This window comes from Triticum aestivum, chromosome 6D (genome assembly GCF_018294505.1).
Source record: "Triticum aestivum cultivar Chinese Spring chromosome 6D, IWGSC CS RefSeq v2.1, whole genome shotgun sequence".
Lineage (NCBI taxonomy): Eukaryota > Viridiplantae > Streptophyta > Magnoliopsida > Poales > Poaceae > Triticum > Triticum aestivum.
This window is the reverse complement of record NC_057811.1, coordinates 169,039,210-169,058,346: the sequence shown is the minus strand read 5'-3', so window position 1 is coordinate 169,058,346 and position 19,137 is coordinate 169,039,210.

Below are 19,137 nucleotides of genomic sequence, written 5' to 3'. Positions count from 1 at the left end.
TTCATGTAAACCTTGTAAAATATGGGAGAATAGGCATAAGTATTGTGACATAATGTGTAATAACAGCCCATAATGCAATAAATATCGATATAAAAGCATGATGCAAAATGGACGTATCATCCATCTGTGGGCCCGCTATGTCCATCACTACTTTTTGCCTGGCAACGAGAGAGGTTAATTTGACTTAGGAGGGGATTATTATTTTTGCTTGTAATACGGTATATATTGCTACCTCTTGAGCATGCGTTGGTTTTTCCCTTGAAGAGGAAAGGGTGATGCAGCAAAGTAGCGTAAGTATTTCCCTCAGTTTTTGAGAACCAAGGTATCAATCCAGTAGGAGGCCACACGCAAGTCCCTCGTACCTACACAAACAAATAAGAACCTTGCAACCAACGCGATAAAGGGGTTGTTAATCCCTTCACGGCCACTTGCGAAAGTGAGATCTGATAGAGATGATAAGATAATATTTTTGGTATTTTTATGATAAAGACTAAAAGTAAAGATTGCAAAATAAATGGCGCCAGAAATAGCTTGTTGACGGAAGATTAATATGATGGAGAATAGACCCGGGGGCCATAGGTTTCACTAGTGGCTTCGCTCAAGATAGCATAAGTATTACGGTGGGTGAACAAATTACTGTCGAGCAATTGATAGAAAAGTGCATAGTTATGAGAATATCTAGGCATGATCGTATATATGGGCATCACGTCTGCAACAAGTAGACCGACTCCTGCCTGCATCTACTACTGTTACTACACACATCGACCGCTATCCAGCATGCATCTAGAGTATTAAGTTCATAAGAACAGAGTAACGCATTAGGCAAGACGACATGATGTAGAGGGATAAACTCAAGCAATATGATATAAACCCCATCTTTTTATCCATGATGGCAACAATACAATACGTGTTGTTTCCCCTACTGTCATTGGGATCGAGCATCGCATGATTGAACCCAAAGCTAAGCACTTCTCCCATTGCAAGAAAGATCAATCTAGTACGCCAAACCAAACTGATAATTCGAAGAGACTTGCAAAGATAACCAATCATACATAAAAGAATTCAGAGAAGATTCAAATATTGTTCATAGATAATCTTGATCATAAACCCACAATTCATCGGATCTCCACAAACAAACCACAAAAAGAGTTACATCAAATAGATCTCCAAGAAGATCGAGGAGAACTTTGTATTGAGATCCAAAGAGAGAGAAGAAGCCATCTAGCTAATAAATATGGACCCGAAGGTCTGTGGTAAACTACTCACACATCATCGGAGAGGCCATGGTGTTAATGTAGAAGCCGTCCGTGATTGATGCCCCCTCCGGCGGAGCGCCGGAAAAGGCCCCAAGATGGGATCTCACGGGTACAGAAGGTTGCGGCGGTGGAAATAGGGTTTCGTGGTGCTCCTCGATGGTTTCGGGGTACGTAGGTATATATAGGAGGAAGAAGTAGGTCGGTGGAGCCACGAGGGACCCACGAGGGTGGAGGGCGTGCCCAGGGGGGTAGGCGTGCCCCCCTGCTGAGGGAGTCCTGGACTAAGGGGTCCTCGGGCGTATGGCATTTTATCCATGGGCCGGACTGATGGGCTGTGAAGACATGAAGGCCGAAGACTGTACCCGTGTCCGGATAGGACTCTTCTTGGCGTGGAAGGCAAGATTGGCGATCAACTATGAAGATTCCTTCCAATGTAACCAACTCCATGTAACCCTAGATCCCTCCGGTGTCTATATAAATCGGAGGGCGTAGTCCGGATAGCATACATTCATTACCATAGTCATGCAGGCTAGACTTCTAGCGTTTAGCCATTAAGATCTCGTGGTAGATCAACTCTTGTAACACTCATATTCATCAAGATCAATCAAGCAGGAAGTAGGGTATTACCTCCATAGAGAGGGCCTGAACCTGGGTAAACATCGTGTCCCCCGTCTCCTGCAACCATCGACCTTAGACGCATAGTTCGGGACCCCCTACCCGAGATCCGCCAGTTTTGACTCCGACATTGGTGCTTTCATTGCGAGTTCCACTGTGCCGTCGATGAAAGGTCCGATGGCCCCTTCAATTGTCGATAGTGACACCGTCCAAGGAGAAACCTTCCTCCCCGGACAGATCTTCGTGTTTGGCGGCTTCGCACTGCGGGCCAACTCGTTTGGCCATCTGGAGCAGATCGATAGTTACGCCCCTGGCCACCAGGTCAGATTTGAAAGCTTAAACTACGTCACGGACGTCCGTGGAGACCTGATCTTCGACGGATTCGAGACCGCGACAATCGCTCCCCCTCGCTCTGATGAACATGACTTAAATCTGTCATCGGATCATATCCAGGAGATGGTTCCTGTTGCTGCAACGGCCTTAGAACCGGAGCAGATCGTGCCATCCGAGGCCACAAAGTCCGCAGTGTTGGAGCCGCACACATACTCGACACCCTGCAATACTTGTGTCAACGGAACTCCGGACTCGTCTCCGGCTATAAGTTCCGGACCATGTACGCCTGCGGACTCCGAGCTGGATCGGTTATTGATTTTTGAATTCAGCGCCGCAGACATCTTCCAGCACTCACCTTTAGGTGATGTGATAAACTCTTTAAAGAATTTGTCCTTGGAGGACTCACAGCCGAACTATGTTCAGTTCGAGCTAGAGGCTGATGATGAGGAATTTTGCCTCCCACCCGCCACCCGCCACCCACTTCATAACCATTCACTGGACGTTGGACGGCCACCTCTTCATACGATGTGTACATGGTTGACACACCTAAAAAAGCTAGCGACGATGACAAAGAAGACCCAGTCGCGAATAAACCTTCTGAGACACAGTCCAAGCGCCGGCGCCCCAAACGCCGTTCTAAGCCTCGTCGCTCAAAAGATGGCAACACTGGCACCGGAGAAAATAGTAGTCCGGGCGACGCCGAAAACAATGAAGACCCTGTTGGAGCTACATCCGAACAGGAGGAACAAGACAACGGGCAAGTTAACCCTGGTAAACAGGCCATGCCCAATGACCCGGATGATGATAGTTATCATACAGTCTCCGAGGATGAGGAGAGCCTCGGCAGCGAGGATTTCATCGTGCCTGAGGCACCCCTCGAGCAAGGACGCTTCAAGCGCCAGCTAATAGCTACTGCAAAAAGCCTGAAGAAAAAGCAGCACCAGCTCCAAGCCGATCAAGACCTACTCATTGACGGATGGACCGATCTCCTGGCAGCCGAAGAACACGGCCCCAAGCGCCCAGCCAAGAGTTACCCAAAGCGCAGACTGCTACCTCAGTTCGACGAGGAGGCACCAGATCCCATACCTCCCTCGCGTCATGCAGAACGACCACCACGTGGTCGGTATAGTGCGGCGGACCGACCACCTCGCGGTTGGGATAAAACGTCAACTCAGGCCGAACAACAGCCCGCCCCGCCGCCTCGTAAAAACAGGGACAGAATAGCTCGGGACCATTCATACGACCTTCGGCAGGACCTGGACAGTAGAGCTGGACATACCAAATCAATCTACGGATTGTGAGGACGCTTCCCGACTCGGGATGATGGCTACCTATTCGGACGTGACAAACGTAGTCACGCCCGGACCGATAATCGCAGACGGACTTCATCGGAGGTGCGCCGTGATGCGGCCCGATATAGAGGCGCCGCACACCCTCTCTGCTTCATGGATGAAGTACTGGATCACGAATTCCCCGAGGGGTTCAAGCCCGTCAATATTGAATCATACGACGGAACAACTGATCCCGCAGTGTGGATCGAAGATTTTATTCTCCACGTCCATACGGCCCGAGGAGACGACCTCCACGCCATCAAATACCTCCCACTAAAATTAAAAGGGCCAGCTAGACACTGGCTAAATAGCCTGCCTGAAAATTCTATCGGGCAGCTGGGAGGACTTGGAAGAAGCTTTTCTTGACAACTTCCAAGGCACTTATGTCCGGCCACCAGACGCCGATGACTTAAGTCATATAGTTCAACAACCTGGAGAATCAGCCAGAAAATTCTGGACTAGGTTCCTAACGAAAAAGAACCAGATCGTTGACTGTCCGGATGCCCAAGCCCTAGCGGCCTTCAAACACAGCATTCGCGACGAATGGCTCGCCCGCCACATCGGCCAAGAAAAGCCGAAATCCATGGCAGCCCTCATGGCACTCATGACCCGCTTTTGCGCGGGTGAGGGTAGTTGGCTGGCTCGTAGTACAAACACAGCCAACGAGGCAGGCCCCTCTGAGGCCAAAAACAGCACCAGCAAGATCTGGCGCAATAAATACAAACGCCGAAGTAATGGCGAGAACACCGATGACACAACAGTTCACGCCGGATTCAGCGGCTCCAAGTCCGGCCAGCGGAAGAAGCCCTACAAAAGGAACAATGAGGGACCATCCAGCTTGGACCGCATACTCGACCGTCCGTGCCAAATACATGGCACCCCAAACAAACAAGCCAATCATACCAACAGAGATTGTAGGGTTTTTAAACAGGCTAGCAAGTTAAATGCCGAGAACAAGGAAAAGGGATCACAAAGCGAGGACAAGGACGAAGAGCCCCGGCAGCCGAACACTGGGGGCAGAAGAAATTTCCCCCTCAAGTCAAAATGGTGAACATGATATACGCTACGCACATCCCCAAAGGGGAGCGCAAGCGAGCACTCAGGGACGTCTAGCGGTAGAGCCAGTCGCCCCGAAATTCAATCTGTGGTCGTCATTCCCAATCACCTTCGACCGTCGTGATCATCCAACTAGTATCCGCCATGATGGTTCGGCCGCACTAGTCCTCGACCCAATCATCGATGAATTTCACCTAACACGAGTCCTAATGGACGGTGGTGGTAGCCACAACCTGCTCTATCAGGATACAGTGCGCAAAATGGGCATTAATCCCTCATGAATCAAGCCCACAAAGACTACCTTTAAAGGAGTCATACCAGGCGTAGAGGCCCGTTGCACGGGCTCAATCATGCTGGAAGTGGTCTTCGGTTCCCCTGACAACTTCCGAAGCGAAGAGTTAATCTTCGATACCGTCCCCTTCCACAGCGGCTACCACGCACTGCTTGGACGAACTGCGTTTGCTAGATTCAACGCAGTGCCGCACTATGCTTATCTCAAGCTCAAGATGCCCGGTCCACGCGGCGTCATAACAGTCAACGGAAACACTAAACGCTCCCTCCGAACAGAGGGGCACCCAGCCGCCCTAGCAGCAGAGGTACAGAGCGGCCTTCTCAAGCAGAACCGGAATCCGACTGCCGAGCCCCTGGACATCACTAAGAGAGTCCGGACCACACCGCAACAGGACGGTTCGGCTCGTCAAGAGCTCGACTAGCAATTCGGCCTCCGTCCCGGTCATGATGAGGTAGTCGCATCCGCACCTCGCGTACATAATTACGCACTCAAATTCCCATGGGCATGACGGAGGCACAACTAGCTTGTGATCCACAGTTCGGCTACACTGATCCCGGACTCACTAGTATCTTTGCTATTTCCTTTTTTTCTTTTTCCCTTTTTTCAGGTATCTTTTATACAAGCCTCCTCCGATGGCCTGATTACCAGTCCTGTCAAAGGACGAGTACACCAGATTGGTGCAGAGCAAGGGCATACAGAGGAAGCCCTAGAGGACAATCCAACGACTACTCTACATGTTTTTCAGTACCCAAATGCAGCTCTCCTATGGTTTTGGCATGTTAAATAGCCGGTTGCTTATCGCATTATTTGTATACATGTGCTTTGACGCATTAACCCAACTATAATGGAAACAGTTTACGGCCCACATCAAGGGGCCCCAGATACTACCTCTGCTCTTTTTCAGTTTCCCATTGCTATTAATTACTTATATCCTCGCACCCGTACACTTTGGTACGTCTCATATTCGCCAGGGGCTCCCTATCGCCCCATAATACGGCAACAAAGTCCAAACACTTCTTATAGATAAGTTCGGCACCCCGAATTTAGCATTATATGGATTGGCTCTGAATCATGAGTTTGGTCAATAGTTGGGTTGCCCGGCTCCTGTGCTTGCTACCCTACATTCCGCTATATCGGCTAGGGTAGTAAAGGGAGAACTACTGCGATTGTGCCCTGGTCTAAACCAGATGAGCACCTCAGTAGAGAAAGCCGAAAACTGACTGTCATGATGCGACGAGAGCCGGTCAGCTGTTCGGAGGTCACAAATCGTTGGAGATTTTTCCCGCATTTGACGAAGGATCGGTACTTCCCGATCAGACGCTGAGAGCAACCTGATTTGTATACCAGGGGCTGTGCCTATGTTTTATTATAAAACTCCTATGGCTAAGTGAGGGCATTTAAGCCGCATAGTCTGATTGCCTGGTTCGTTGCGCTAAACAACTCCTTCAAGGACCATATAATTGGATCAAGATTGTTTAGATTCCATCCCGAACACCTCCGTACTACCTACGTGAGGGCAGAAGCCGACGACTGGCCAACCCTCAAATTCAATATAACATGGCCGCACAGGAGGAAACAATCAAAACATAACAAACATTATATTACAAACCGGATTTGTTCTCATCATACAAAGACAATAAACGAATGTCTTCATTCAAAAATAATGTCCTGCCCGCACTGCGCTACTGCAAGTCGAGGCCCCTCCAAGACATCCGCAAAATACCGCTCGGGTGTGCGGTGCTCCTTGCCATCCGGCGGCCCCGTGGCCACATCGACGGCGTCCATCTTCGCCCACCACATCTTGCAACGAGCGAAGGCCATGCGGGCACCCTCGATACAGACTAATCGCTTGACGACGTCTAGCCGCGGACAAGCCTCCACCACCCGCTTCACGAGGCCAAAATAGCTGCTGGGTATTGCCTCGGCTGGCCACAGCCGGATTATTATGTCCTTCATGGCCAGTTTGGCCACCCTGTGCAGCTTGACCAGCTGTTTCAGCTGATCGGTAAAGGGCACCAGATATTTTGGCGCAGCGTACTGCGTCCAGAACAGCTTCTTTGTGGAGCTCCCTTCTTTGGCTCGGAAGAACTCCGCCGCATCGGACACGCTGCGTGGTAGATCCGCAAAAGCCCCTGGGCAACTCCGAATCCGGGTTAGTAAAAGGTACATCCTCTCTGCATACTTGCTTTGCATGTTAAATGCCTTACCCGCTGGGATCTTCTTGGCCTCCTGGATCTCCTGGAGAGCACCCTGGGCCTCATTCTGTGTGGCCTCCACGCTCTGGCGAGCTTTGGTAAGTTCGGTCTGTCGAACCGACGCTTCGCGCTCCAAAGCCTCACACTTTTTCACCGCGTCCTGGAGCTCCTGCTGGATCTCGTCGACCCAGGCCTTGAGCTTCTTACGGGCGGCTTGCTGCTGGACAGCCTTCCCCTCGGCTTCAGTCAGGGCATTTTTCAGGACCTCGACCTTGGTCGCTGCCCCTACACACATTATGACACTCCGGTCAATACTCACCAATTATTCTTTCCGAATACACAGCAAGTCGTTACTCACCTTGCTTCTTGTGGAGCTGAATCTTCACCTCACCGAGCTTGTTCTTGGTCCGCTCCAACCTCTGCTTCAGTTCAGAGACTTTGGCAGCATGCGAGGTCGCGGCCAACAGCGACGCCTGTTTAATCACATCATTAGTCTCCTACAAAGGGTTGATCCCCTGTCCGGCCTTTCTTTCCGAACACCGGATAGTGTCTCAGGGGCTACTGTCAGCACGGGGTGTTCTCTTTTTACGTGACTTACCTCGAAACCTGTCAACAAGTTGTGGCGGGCCTTGTTCAGTCCGCTCTTGACGGACTGAACTTTCTCGATCACCGTACCCATAAGGATACGGTGGTCGTCCACAATGGAGGCGCCTCGTAGTGCCTCCATCAGGTTATCCGGTGCCCCTGGTTGGACAGGGGCCACCGGTGGAATCGGCGCACTCCCCTCCTTCGAAGGAGGCTACTCGCCTGATTCTGGAGCCATATGGGTCTCCGGAATCGTATCCGGCTATGGGCCGAACTGAATACGGCCCACTTCGCCAGTCTTCAAGGGGATCGGCTCCCCCATGTGTCCGGCAGCGGAGGTTTCGCCTTGTGGCGCCCCCCGGACAGCGTCCCGGGCTCCTCCCCGGCTCGGAGCGGTCCTCCGGGACAACACTTCGGTGTCATCCTGGGCCTCGGGGGAGCAAGCGGTCGGCGGTGACGCAATGGCCATTTCCGTCGGATCCAACGAACTTCCATATGAGGTTCGCTGGACGCTATCGTGGGCCGGACTACAGTAGCACAATTGACCACGTCAAAACAATGAAAAGGAGAGGCCATGTATACTTATGTATGGGAATCATAATACTTACGATGCGGCTCGGGGCTTAGTGCGGAGCTATCGCTCCGGACTGCTATCCACGTCCCACGCGGTGTCGACCGCAGGGGCGCCCTTCCCCTTCTTGGGCGTTCCCGCCTCCAGATTTGTGGAGGCCCCCCTCTTCTTCTCCTTAGTGGGAGGTTTCTTCTCCTCCTCCTCCTCCTCCTCCTCCTCTTCCTCATCGTCGTCCTCAGGGACGGAGGAATGGGCTTCCTCGTCTTCGGACGTCACGTCCGAAGTGCCCTTGCGACGGGGGCCACTTTTGGCCCCTTGGCCTTCTTCTTGGCCTTCTTCTCCGGCGCCTTATATGGCGCCGGCACCAGCATCTTCACCAGACGCGGGATGACTGGTTCTTCAGGCAGCGGAGCCGGACACTGGATCTGCTTCGCCCTCTCCATCCAATCCTGAAAAAGCAATGATAAAACTCAGACATCATCCTCAAAACAATTAAGTTGGGGATACGTCAAAAATAACATACCTCGCTGGCGAGGTGTTTACAATCGTGACCATGGTCTGAATCCGTGGCCGGCGGTTTCTCGTTGCCCTTAAAGAGCAACTTCCAGGCACCTTCGTGAGTAGTTTCGAAGAGCCTCTCCAGGGTTTGGTGCTTCTTCGGATTAAACTCCCACAGAGGGCGACTTCTGCGCTGGCATGGGAGGATCCGGCGAACTAGCATCACCTGGATTACATCGACAAGCTTGACGTTCTTGGCTATCATACTCTGAACGCGCGTCTGCAGCGCTATCAGCTCATCGGGCGAACACCAGTTCGGACTCTTCTCGACCCAGGAGGTGAGTCGCATGGGAGCACCGGAGCGGAATTCGGCAGCTGCGACCCAGGTGGTGCCGGGGGGTTCTGTGATGTAGAACCATTGTTTCTGCCACTCCTTTACCGTCTCCACGAAGGTGCCTTTCGGCCAGGAGACGTTTGACAGCTTGCTCACCATGGCTCCCCCGCACTCCGCGTGCTGGCCATCCACCACCTTCGGCTTCACATTGAAGACTTTGAGCCATAGCCCGAAGTGGGGTTGGATGCGGAGGAAGGCCTCACACATGAGGATAAACGCCGAGATGTTGAGGAAGGAGTTCGGGGACAGATCATGGAAATCTATCCCGTAATAATACATCAGCCCACGAACAAAAGGGTGGAGCGGGAACCCTAGTCCGTGCAAGAAATGAGGGAGGAATACCACCCTCTCGTTGGGCTCCGGCGTGGGGACGACTTGTCCCTCAGTCGGCAGGCGGTGGACGATTTGCTTCGCCAAGTATCCGGCCGCCCGAAGCTCAGTGATGTCCTCTTCCTTGACGGAGGAGACCATCCACTTGCCCTGACCTCTGGATCCGGACATGGTTGAGTGCTAGCTCGAGTGGAAAGGAGATGAGAACTTGGGCGCTGGAGCTCGAGATTGGAAGGGCGGAGATAGAGAGAAGGTGTGGGAGAAGAAGGGCGAGTCCTTATCCCCTTATAAAGGCAGTAGATGTTGAGCGCCTCCCCACTCGCCTTAGAATTCGCCTATTCCCAAGGGCTGTATAAACGGCATGGTTGGGTTACCCATACCCACATTGATGAGAATCCCGCAATAAAGGGACACGATCTCTGCTTTGACAAGACGTGCCAGTGGCAACCGCGTCTTGAAACATGGAACGGTGAACACAAAACGGTCCGAAGTTATGACCGGGCTGACGTAATGTCATGTTGTAAAAAGCTGTCAGTGGATGGGACTCGTGCAACTATTATATTCTCTCTATGGTTGTGTGTGGTATGTGTTACAGGTCTGGATACTATCGTTGCGTCCGAAGAATATCTTGGAGTTCAGAAAAAGGGGAACCAGCCTTGCAATGCCGAAGACAATCTGCGCGTCGGCCTCCTCGTCATTGAAGCCAGGTTCAGGGGCTACTAAGGGAGTCCTGGACTAAGGGGTCCTCGGGCGTCCGGCCTGTTATCCATGGGCCGGACTGATGGGCTGTGCAGACATGAAGGCCGAAGACTGTACCCGTGTCCGTATAGGACTCTTCTTGGCGTGGAAGGCAAGCTTGGCGATCAACTATGAAGATTCCTTCCTATGTAATCGACTCTATGTAACCCTAGATCCCTCCGGTGTCTATATAAACCGGAGGGCGTAGTCCGAATAGCATACATTCATTACCATAGTCATACAGGCTAGACTTCTAGGGTATAGCCATTATGATCTCGTCGTAGATCAACTCTTGTAACACTCATATTCATCAAGATCAATCAAGCAGGAAGTAGGGTATTACCTCCATAGAGAGGGCCCAAACCTGGGTAAACATCGTGTCCCCCGTCTCCTGCAACCATCGACCTTAGACGCACAGTTCGGGACCCCCTACCCGAGATCCGCCGGTTTTGACACCGACATTGGTGCTTTCATTGAGAGTTCCACTGTGCCGTCGACGAAAGGTCCGATGGCCCCTTCAATCATCGATAGTGACGACGTCCAAGGAGAAACCTTCCTCCCCGGACAGATCTTCGTGTTTGGCGGCTTCGCACTGCGGGCCAACTCGTTTGGCCATCTGGAGCAGATCGATAGTTACGCCCCTGGCCACCAGGTCAGATTTGAAAGCTTGAACTACGTCACGGACGTCCGCGGAGACCTGATCTTCGACGGATTCGAGACCGCGACAATCGCTCCCCCTCGCTCTGATGAACATGACTTAAATCTGTCATCGGATCATATCCAGGAGATGGTTCCTGTTGCTGCAACGGCCTTAGAACCGGAGCAGATCGTGCCATCCGAGGCCACAAAGTCCGCAGCGTTGGAGCCGCACACATACTCGACACCCTGCAATACTTGTGTCAACGGAACTCCGGACTCGTCTCCGGCTATAAGTTCCGGACCATGTACGCCTGCGGACTCCGAGCTGGATCGGTTATCGATTTTCGAATTCAGCGCCGCAGACATCTTCCAGCACTCACCTTTAGGTGATGTGCTAAACTCTTTAAAGAATTTGTCCTTGGAGAAGGACTCACAGCCGAACTATGTCCAGTTTGAGCTAGAGGCTGATGATGAGGAATTTTGCCTCCCACCCGCCACCCACTTCATAGCCACTGTCGATGACTTAACCGACGTGCTTGATTATGGCTCCGAAGACATCGACGGTATGGACGACGATGCCGACAAGGAGCAAGGCCATGACCCGCCATTCACTGGACGTTGGACGGCCACCTCTTCGTATGATGTGTACATGTTTGACACACCTAAAAAAAGCAAGCGATGATGACAAAGAAGACCTAGTCACGAATAAACGTTCTAAGACACAGTCCAAGCGCCGGCGCCCCAAATGCCGTTCTAAGCCTCGTTGCTCAAAAGATGGCAACACTGGCACCGGCGAAAATAGTACTCCGGGCGACGCCGAAAACAATGAAGACCCTGTTGGAGCTACATCCAAACAGGAGGAACAAGACAACGGGCAAGTTAACCCTGGTAAACAGGCCATGCCCAATGACCCGGATGACGATAGTTATCGTACAGTCTCCGAGGATGAGGAGAGCCTCGGCAGCGAGGATTTCATCGTGCCTGAGGCACCCCTCGAGCAAGAGCGCTTCAAGCGCCAGCTAATAGCTACTGCAAAAAGCCTGAAGAAAAAGCAGCAGCAGCTCCAAGCCGATCAAGACCTACTCATTGACAGATGGACCGATCTCCTGGCAGCCGAAGAACACGGCCCCAAGCGCCCAGCCAAGAGTTACCCAAAGCGCAGACTGCTACCTCAGTTCGACGAGGAGGCACCAGATCCCATACCTCCCTCGCGTAATGCGGAACGACCACCACATGGTCGGGATAGTGCGGCGGACCGACCACCTCGCGGTCGGGATAAAACTGCAACTCAGGCCGAACAACAGCCCGCCCCACCACCTCGTAAAAATAGGGACAGAACAGCTCGGGACCATTCATACGACCTTCGGCAGGACCTGGACAGTAGAGCAGGACATACTAGATCAATCTACGGATCGCGAGGACGCTTCCCGACTCGGGATGATGGCTACCTATTCAGACGTGACAAACCTAGTCACGCCCGGACCGATAACCGCAGACGGACTTCATCGGAGGTACACCGTGATGCGGCCCGATATAGAGGCGCCGCACACCCTCTCTGCTTGACGGATGAAGTACTGGATCACGAATTCCCCAAGGGGTTCAAGCCCGTCAATATTGGATCATACGACGGAACAACCGATCCCGCAGTGTGGATCGAAGATTTTATTCTCCACATCCATATGGCCCGAGGAGACGACCTCCACGCCATCAAATACCTCCCACTAAAATTAAAAGGGCTAGCTAGACACTAGCTAAATAGCCTGCCTGAAAATCTATCGGCAGCTGGAAGGACTTGGAAGAAGCTTTTCTTGACAACTTCCAAGGCACTTATGTCCGGCCACCAGACGCCGATGACTTAAGTCATATAGTTCAACAACCTGGAGAATCAGCCAGAAAATTCTAGACTAGGTTCCTATCCAAAAAGAACCAGATCGTTGATTGTCCGGATGCCCAAGCACTAGCGGCCTTCAAACACAGCATCCGCGACGAATGGCTCGCCCGCCACCTCGGCCAAGAAAAGCTGAAATCCATCGACCTTAGACGCACAGTTCGGGACCCCCTACCCGAGATCCGCCGGTTTTGACACCGACACCTGCCTCGTGGCGTCCTCGTTGATTGCTTGACGTCCACTCCAAGTCTCCTGGATCATGTTTGTTCCACAAATCACGCTCCCGAAGGTTTCATTCTGTTTGGACTCCGTTTGATATTTCTTTTCTGCGAAACACTGAAATAGGCAAAAAAACAACAATTTGCACTGGGCCTGGGGTTAGTAGGTTAGTCCCGAAAATAATATAAAAGTGTATAATAAAGCCCATTAAACATCCAAAACAAAATATATAATAGCATGGAGCAATCAAAAAGTACAGATATGTTGGAGACGTATCAAGCATCCCCAAGCTTAATTCATGCTCGTCCTCAAGTAGGTAAATGATAAAAACAGAATTTTTGATGTGGAATGCTACTTAGCATATTCTTCAATGTAATTTTCTTTATTGTGGCATGAATGTTCAGATCCGAAAGATTCAAGATAAAAGTTTAGTATTGACATAAAAATAATAGTACTTCAAGCATAGTAACTAAGCAATTATGTCTTCTCAAAATAACATAGCCAAAGAAAGTTCATCCCTACAAAATCATATAGTTTGGCCATGCTTTATTTTCGTCACACAAGAATGCTCTCATCTTGCACAACCCCGATGACAAGCCAAGCAATTGTTTCATACTTTAGTAATCTCAAACTTTTTTCAACTTTCACACAATACATGAGCGTGAGCCATGGATATAGCACTATGGGTGGAATAGAATATGATGATGGGGGTTGTGTGGAGAAGACAAAAAAGGAGAATGTCTCACATTGACGCGGCTAATCAACGGGCTAGGGAGATGCCCATCAATTGATGTCAATGCAAGGAGTAGGGATTGCCATGTAACGGATGCACTAGAGCTATAAATGTATGAAAGCTCAACAAAAGAAACTAAGTGGGTGTGCATCCAACTTGCTTGCTCACGAAGACCTAGGGCATTTGTAACATCCCAAATTTTCAATTTGGAATGTTATACATTAGATCATCATTGCATATCATATTTATTGCATTTTTGGTTTGATCCTAGAAATTCTGAGCAACTCAAGGACCCACGGAGAGAGTTGGGGATTTCGTAATTTTCATATTTGGGTTTTCTCAAATTTTGAAAATAGGATCATTTGATTTTATTTATTTTATCTTCAATTATTTCATTTATAAAAATAAGAGAGAGGGAATAAAATGACTTTCCCAAAAATAAGAAATATTGAGGATTTAATAAAAAAATCAAATCTTATTTTATTTGGAGTTTTGCTATTTTATTTGAATTTAGGAAAATTGCACGTTTTTCAAAATTGCATTTTAGGGCCAAAAAATGTTCATCTTGTTCTAAATATTTTATTTAGATGGTGAAAAATTTATTTTGGCATTTTTAGAATTTTATTTTATTTTCTAGAATTTTTCTCAGTTTCGGTGGAATTGTTTTTTTTTAACTCCCGCGCGCCCGGCTCGGCCGAAGCCCAGCCGAACCAGGCCGGCCCGCCCGCGCCACCGCCTCCCGCCGCCGTCTCCGGATCGGAGCCGCCGCCCGAGTCCGGGAGGAGCACGCCTCCCGAGGCGCCCCCTTCCCCAAGCCGCGCCGCCCCCCCTCCTTAAATAGCCGCCGCCGCCCCTCACCCCGCCACCGAACCCGCAGCCCCGCCGTCGGAACCCGCCCCGCCGCTGGAGCCGCACCACCGCCGAGCCGCCCCGCCGCCGGGAAAGCCGCCGCCGCCGACGCCCGCAGCCCCACCGCCCCACGCCGCCTCCCGTCGCCCCGCCGGAGCCGCCGGACTTCGCCGGAGCCCCGAGCCGAGGTAGCCGCCCGCCGCCCGGTTTTCCGAAGAAAACCGATTCGTTTTTTTAGAAAACCCTAGGTTTTTTAGATCGGTTTTGTTTTGTTTTTTTTCGGTTTTCTTATTTAGCGAGCGTTCGCTCGTTTGTTCGTTTTAACGAACGCGTTCATCGTTTAGTTACAATTAACGAACGTCCGTTCATTAAACTGTTCGTCAGTTTTTCTTTTTCTCGGATTTTCCGCGATTATTTCTGATCGTGATTTCTGATCTGTTTTTCGTTTTGGTTTAACTTTTCGCTCGTTTGTCGGAATCAGGTGATTCAAGCGCCTAGAGTTTCGTCACGAAACCCTCTTTCTATTTAACCAACTCAAACAAGTTTTTGCTACTACAAAATTTCACTTAGGTCCAGATTAGTAAACGAAGCTTGTTTGTTTCGTCGTTTGACTTTCGTTGCTTCGTTTGATTTGATTCTTTTTGCAAACCGGAGTTCTTAAGTTGAACTTTCTGGTTAGATCTCTTATTTGAGTTTTACATGTGCATTAGATGAGTACTTATTGTATGCTTGTTTGTTTGCGATAGAGTACCCGGAGTGCGCCGCTTGCTACTTCGAATCCCTAGGTTTCACGGATCATCAGCAAGGCAAGTAACACTTTGATCATACCTCTTTTCATACCCAGTTTTATTGCATTAGATCAATCCTCAAACAATTGCATGATTAGGATCTGATTAAATTGTGGGTTGGGAAGTAGCTGATGAGGTAGAACCTATTGCCCTGTTTATTACCAAACCCTTGGGAGTTACTTCTACGTTTGCTTATATTGCTATGCTATGCTAGTAGACGTGGATTGGGTGAGTGTATCCATGACAGATGTGAGATTGTTAATTAATGGTTCAATTTAAGGTGGCTACTTAAACACACATCTGGGTGGATTGAGGCACCTGGGTATTCCAGCGATTGCCTTTTTTTTATAGACCGCCACCCAGGCTCAAAGGGATCATGAGATTATTCATGCTAGAAACTTCCGTGTGCAGCCACAAGCTATTATGGGCTCTAGCATAGTTGATTAAGTTGTGTGAACTCTTACAGTGGTAGACTAGCAGATGTAGGGGTTGTAGGTGGTACTGTCTACCCGATCGTAAGGTGCAAACGCTTCTATAAGACTATGTCTCGGTCATCCGTTTCTCAAACATCATGTAGTGCGAGAATCCCAATGGAAGAGATCGAGTCTTGTGGGGAAAAGTGCGCAAACCTCTGCAGAGTGTATAAACTAATCATGGTTAGCCGTGTCCCCGGTTATGGACAACTTGAGTATCTAGTACTTGGATTATCATGTGAATCTCATCATGTTACTTTAATTAATTTTGTTGGGATTAATGTTGAAACTTAATTGGGATTGAGATGGTGTCACCCATTCTCAATGTTTAACGACCACCATGATAGTTAAATAAAATTTATTCCTTTGCAGTAGGGAAAAATTGGCTTTTCGCAAAACTGTAACCATAGAGCTTTCCACCAGCCAAATATGCATGTAGTATAGCATTATTCTGTTCATTACTCTCTATGTGTTACATTGCCAGCATATTCCATGTGCTGACCCGTTTTTTGGCTGCAACGTTTCATGTTGCAGATTTTTCAGATGACGAGTAAGGTGCCTTAGGTCGTGGTTCTATACTCAGTAATGCCGTTGGAGTTGATGGACTCGCTTATCTTCCAAGTCTTCCGCTGTTATCGTATTTAGATGGCCTTAAGCCATATTTATTGTATTAAGTTCTCTTTTGAGACATTCGATGTAATAAGTGTGTGATTGCTACCCTATTATAAATCCTTCGAATACTGTGCGTGTCAGCATTACTGATCCAGGGTTGACACTGATGCACAGAGACTTGACCGTCTGAGGTCTGGTCGCTACAAGATGGTATCAGAGCACACGCTGACTGTAGGACACGATCACTAAGCTTAAACCCTAGATCACTATTCTCTTCTCATTTCTGACTCCTCTCCATTTTCCACTCTTTTAGGATGGCGAATGCCAGGAACAAGTTCATGCAACCAGATGAAGATACACCCTTTGGACGCCACTTGAAGGAAGTCACTAGATACCTGAACATCGGAATACCAAGCTTCACCGGAACCTACAACGCCACACTACCAGAAGAGGAGCATTGGATGATTCAAGTTCAAGTTCCAGGAAGGACGTTCATGCCCGTCACCGAGCCCATAGAGTTTTCCTTTGATGCACCAACCTGGAGTCTAGGAAAGAGCATGGCAGCCCACATCACCATGGGACGCATTGGAGAAGTTTACCACAAGGAGCTTAAGGATACCATTTACCAGATTTGTGGCCGCCGAGATGAGCAATGGGAGATGATCAGTACCAAGAAGGATAGATCAATTGCAGCTTTCATCCAGGAGTTAAACCAAGCCAGGAGAACCAAATGTGCACAGGCATGATAGATCTGAAGAAGGCATTGACCAAGATCACGGAGTTGGAGGAAGAACTCAAGTCTACGCGCGATGGATATGAGGAGGAGATCGCCACATTGTTGGAGAAGAATGATGACCTGATAAAGAAGATCGGAGTATTCATGGGAGACCCAGCACCAGGAGGAGAAGACGATGATTGCGCTTGCCCGGATAACTACATCATCATCGACGACACCGACTCGGACCCCAGTGAAGATGACTTTGTTGATGAAGCTGGAGCAGATATCATGGAGTCTTCGACCGATCAAAATTTCTAGTAGACCACCATAATCAGTAGTAGTATTCCCCCATGTATATAGTATAGTCCGAGCACTTTGTGACGATAGTTAGATCGATTGTATGCCTTGTTTGAATTGATTTGAGTGATATTGATTGTGTTTGTCTCATGTGCATATGGGTAGTGTTTTCTCTCTAGACCTCATTCTATTCTAAATTCTCATCTTTTCTAAACCCATCAGATGCCTCCGAGATGCGACACCGGATTTGTTTTCCCACCGGAGATCACTCAGTTGATTCAGCAGCAGAATGTCTTGATGCAAGCACTAGTACAGAACCATGGCAACAACAACAACAACCCACCACCACCACCACCTATTGATCATTTGACCCGTTTCTTGAGGCTAAATCCGCCGGTGTATTCCAGTAGCACCGAGCCGATTGTTGCAGATGATTGGCTCCGCAAAGTTGGAAGGGAGTTGACCACTGCAGGATGCACAGATGCGGAGAGAGTGTGTTTTGCCGCACATCAGCTTAATGGATCCGCAGCATCATGGTGGGAGAATTACACAGCCACTCACCCCATCAACACTGTCACATGGGACCAGTTTCAGCAAGCTTTCCGTACTGCCCATGTTTCAGCAGGAGCTATGGCCATGAAGAAGCGTGAGTTTCGCAACTTACGCCAAGGAGGACGCACCGTAGGCCAGTATGTGGAGGACTTTAGTAAGTGTCACGTCCCTAGTTCTGGTATGACCTAGACTAGCTAGTCATGTGTGCATCATATTTAAATCCAATTTTAAATTGAAATGGGGATTTGTGAAACCCTCAGAATCATTTCTGGAAATGACCCAAATAAAAATTGCTCCAAAAGGGTCCTAGAAAATGTTCATGTTGCTCTCTGAAAATATTGGACAAAGATAAAAATCAAACCAATATTTTTAGGAGCTCATAGATATCTATTTTGGCCTTTTGGAATTAGTGCAGTAATTATTTGCTTTGGATATATATTGTTATATATATAATATTGTCCAAAAATTATGCAATTTGTTGAGGAGTTCTGGAATAATACCACTAGCCCCTACAAAAATTGGCATAAGAAAATAAAATGATTTAGTATTCTACTAAAGCAGAACAAATGTCAGAAAAATAGAAAATAAACAAAAAGGGGGAAAACCCTTACCTGGACTTACCTGGGCCACTTGCTGGCCTGGCTCTGTGCCGGCCCAGCTGACTGGCCAGCGCCAGTCGTCCCCCGTCTCGCGCCAGAGGGACAGGGCGCGTGGTCGCCGCACGCCGCGCGCATGCACGCCACGGCAGCTGCCTGCCTGCCCTCTCCCCTCTTCGACCTGGCCTCGCCAGAAGCGCCCAGCTCCCCCCTGGCCTCACTCCCTCTCTCCTGCGCCTCTCCCCTCCTCTCTCCCGATCTCTCCCGCGACGCCCGAACGCGCCGGTCGCCGCCGTTCGCTGCCCCGCGCTCCACGCCTCACGACAGGGACTAGGCTGCATTCTTATGCAGGATCGTCATGTGATTGCCTATGCATCTCGACAGTTGCATCCACATGAGGAGAATTATCCTACACATGATCTAGAGCTTGCAGCCGTAGTCTATGCACTTAAGACATGGCGACATTACCTTCTCGGTAAACGTTGCGAGATTTACACTGATCACCAGAGTCTCAAGTATATTTTCACCCAACCAGATTTGAACCTTAGGCAAAGACGTTGGTTGGAGTTGATCTCAGAT